General features: G+C 44.9%; 1 protein-coding gene across 3 annotated transcripts in view; it reads right to left on the bottom strand.

Moving 5' to 3' along the window:
* Positions 1 to 3,221, bottom strand: part of TDRD10 (tudor domain containing 10) — a 60,843-nt gene that overhangs the window by 12,937 nt on the left and 44,685 nt on the right. The gene's annotated exons all lie outside the window — the stretch shown is intronic.

Raw genomic sequence — 3,221 nt, 5'->3', positions numbered from 1 at the left:
TTTTTTTTTTTTTTGAGATGCAGTCTTGCTCTGATGCCCAGGCTGGAGTGCAGCGGCATGATCTTGGCTCACTGCAACCTCTGCCTCCTGGGTTCAAACGATTCTTCTGCCTCAGACTCCCAAGTAGCTGGAATTACAGGTGTACACCATCACGCCTGGCTAATTTTTGTATTTTTAATAGAGATGGGGTTTCACCATGTTAGCCAGGCTGTTCTCAAATTCCTGACTTCAAGTGATCCGCCCATCTTGGCCTCCCAAAGTGCTACCCTTATTCTTGACTGACTTGTTTGGGCTTGGGTATTATTTTCCTGAAGAATTCTATCACACCACCTGATTCCATATCCTTCAATATGGATTCTCTTCCTAAGGCTTATCCCTAGTATTCTAAAAATACTTCTGTAAAGTGCCTTCATATAGGTTTTTATTTTCTCATTCATTATCCTGGGCACTCACTGGCTGCTTTGTATCTGAAAACTCACATCCTTCCCCCATGGGAAATTATCTTACATCATTTGATAATCTCTCCCCCATGCTGACCTGAACTCTGCCTGGATGTGTGTGTTGTGCTACGTAAGCTGATCTTCTAATGTTACCTTTTTCTTTCTTTAAAACAATTTTACTACAAAATATTTCAATCAACAAATCCTCTCCCCAAAAAACAATAACAAATCTTGACAAACTGTCAAAAACAATCACTTTAGGACTCTGGAAATTGACTGATGCATACTTGAAATTGAACACATCTATTAAAAAGAAAACAGTAACGACGACTGACCCTTGTATGAAAACAGTGAGCATCTGGGGCTTCCCCACTCCCTGCTCCTTCGGCAGATAGTTCTACCAGGATGGGCAAAACCACAGAAACCGGCAGCATCAAAGGTGGCTGACTCGACTGGAGCAGGTGATGGAAAACCACCAGGTGCCTGGGTGTTGTCAGAAACTGCCACCTTGTGGTAGGCAACGGGAAAGTTGCAGCCTGCGGATGTGGTCCTGCTGGCTTTTATGTACCTTCACCTACAAAATGCCTATTCCTAGCTCTTGCCCATTTTTCTATTAGGTTGTTTCTTTCTCGCATTGATTTCCAGGCACTTTCATCCTGTTTTTTTATTTTTGCTTTTTAAAAAATAGCCTAGATCTTAGCCCAAGAACTGGCAAACTTTTTCTGCAAAGGGCCAAATAGTAAATATTTTAGATTTTGGGGGACTTACTGTCTGTCACGAGTCCACTCTGCTGCTGCAGTGAGGAAGCAGTCACAGGCAATCTGTAAACAAACGGCTGAGGCTGCATGCCGGGAATGCTTCACGGACACAAACTGAATTTCATATAATTTTCATGTGTCATGAAATATTCTTCATTTTTTTTCCCATTTAAAAATACGGCTGGGGGTCTCACACCAATATAATCCCAGCAGTTTGAGAAGTGCAGGGGAGAGGATTGCTTGAGCCCAGGAGTTCAAGACCAGCCTGGGCAACATAGTGGGACCCTCTACAAATAGAAATTTGTAGAGTGGGATCTCTACAAATAGAAAATGAAAAAAAATATATATATATGGCTGGGCCTAGTGGCTCCCCTGCAATCCCAGCACTTTGGGAGGCTAAAGCAGGAGGATTGCTTGAGGCCAAATTAGCTGGGCATGGTGGTACACATCTGTAGTCCCAGCTACTCATGAGGCTGAGGCAGTACTGCTTGAGCCCAGGAGTTCGAGGCTGCAGTAAGTTCAGATCACGCCACTGCACTGAAGTCTGGGCAACAGAGCAAGACCCTGCTCTAAAAATATAAATAAATAAAAATTATTCTTAGAACCTCCACTCTGAGAAGATGAAATATACATACTTCATCTTAGTTCTGTTAAACACAACTAAGAGCCTGGGACATTACATATAAAACGAACATAAGAAGACTCTGAGAGGTGGAGAGAAGGGAACAGGCTGGCCAGAGACCTTGGAACTCAGGGTACAACGTGGTGATGACTTCTCTGGGTTTTCCTTTTGCTTTATATATTCCAAACTTAGAACTGAAGAGGCCAGCAACCCAGAAACACCAATAGGCACAGAAAAAAAAAAGCCCCAACAAAAGCCTGCTCTTTCTAGCCAAAGCACCAGAAAGGAGACAGGCTAGGAAGACAGAAAGCTTGTAGATAATAACTCCTCTACTCCAGCTAAACGCCACCAAAAAGGCGAGCCCAACTCCACACATGCCAGCAAAGACAGCATGCAGGGCCCAGACTTCTGCCCTCATGGGGCTGGGATGAGTCGCCCAATATCCCCACCCTGATCACAAAGGGCCAAGCAGGCAGCCAGGGATTTCATCCCCCACCCAATAACGAAACCGATCTCTCCCTACGGCCACCCTGCCTGGGTGTCAATATAAACTACTTGGGAACCTGGACTTCCATACCCACCTCACAGACAGAAAGCCTCCAATCTCCCCCTTTTAGGGTGGTGTCAGAAGAGGTGTAGTGAAGAGTCAAGACTTTCCCCAGGGGTAATGAAACCATCCAAGCCAAGATGTCAGTGGAGACCACAAACCAGAACTAGCAGTAACAAGGGGCTCCCTGCTGCCTTAGAGGCTGAGTAGGGAGCCTGACTTTCATTCTCACCTGGCAGCAGCGAGGCAGTACCATGTTCCCCTCTGGGAGCAGCGTCAGAGGAAGCCAGCTAAAACACAAGGTGTACACAAAATCCAGTCCAGCAATATAACAAGAAAATGTCCAAGTTTCCAGTGAAACGCACTCATACCAAGAACCAGGAAAATCTCATGTGGAATGAAAAAAGACAATCAACATCTGCCAATGCCGAGACGACACTGGTGCTGGCACTACCTGACAAACATTTTAAAGCAGCCATGACAAAATGCTTCAAGGAACAATGACAAGCACCTTTAAAACAAATGAAAAAAAAAATAGAAACTCTCGGCAAAGAAACCAAGTCTCAGCAAAAAACAGTATTTAAAAATGGAAATTTTAGGCCAGAAGTGGTGGCTCACACCTGTAAATCCTAGCACTTTGGAAGGCTGAGGCGGGAGGATCACTTGAGGTCAGGAGTTCAAGACCAGCCTGGGCAACAGAGCAAAACTCTGCTCAAATTAAAAAAAAAAAAAAAAATGTACAAGCCAGGCATGGCAACTCTCCCCTGCAATCCCAGCACTTTGGGAGGCTAAAGCAGGAGGATTGCTTGAGGCCAAATTAGCTGGGCATGGTGGTACACATCTGTAGTCCCAGC

This window comes from Mandrillus leucophaeus, unplaced genomic scaffold (genome assembly GCF_000951045.1).
Source record: "Mandrillus leucophaeus isolate KB7577 unplaced genomic scaffold, Mleu.le_1.0 Scaffold310, whole genome shotgun sequence".
NCBI lineage: Eukaryota > Metazoa > Chordata > Mammalia > Primates > Cercopithecidae > Mandrillus > Mandrillus leucophaeus.
Note: the sequence above shows the minus strand (reverse complement) of the source record. Positions and strands in the feature narration are given on the sequence as shown.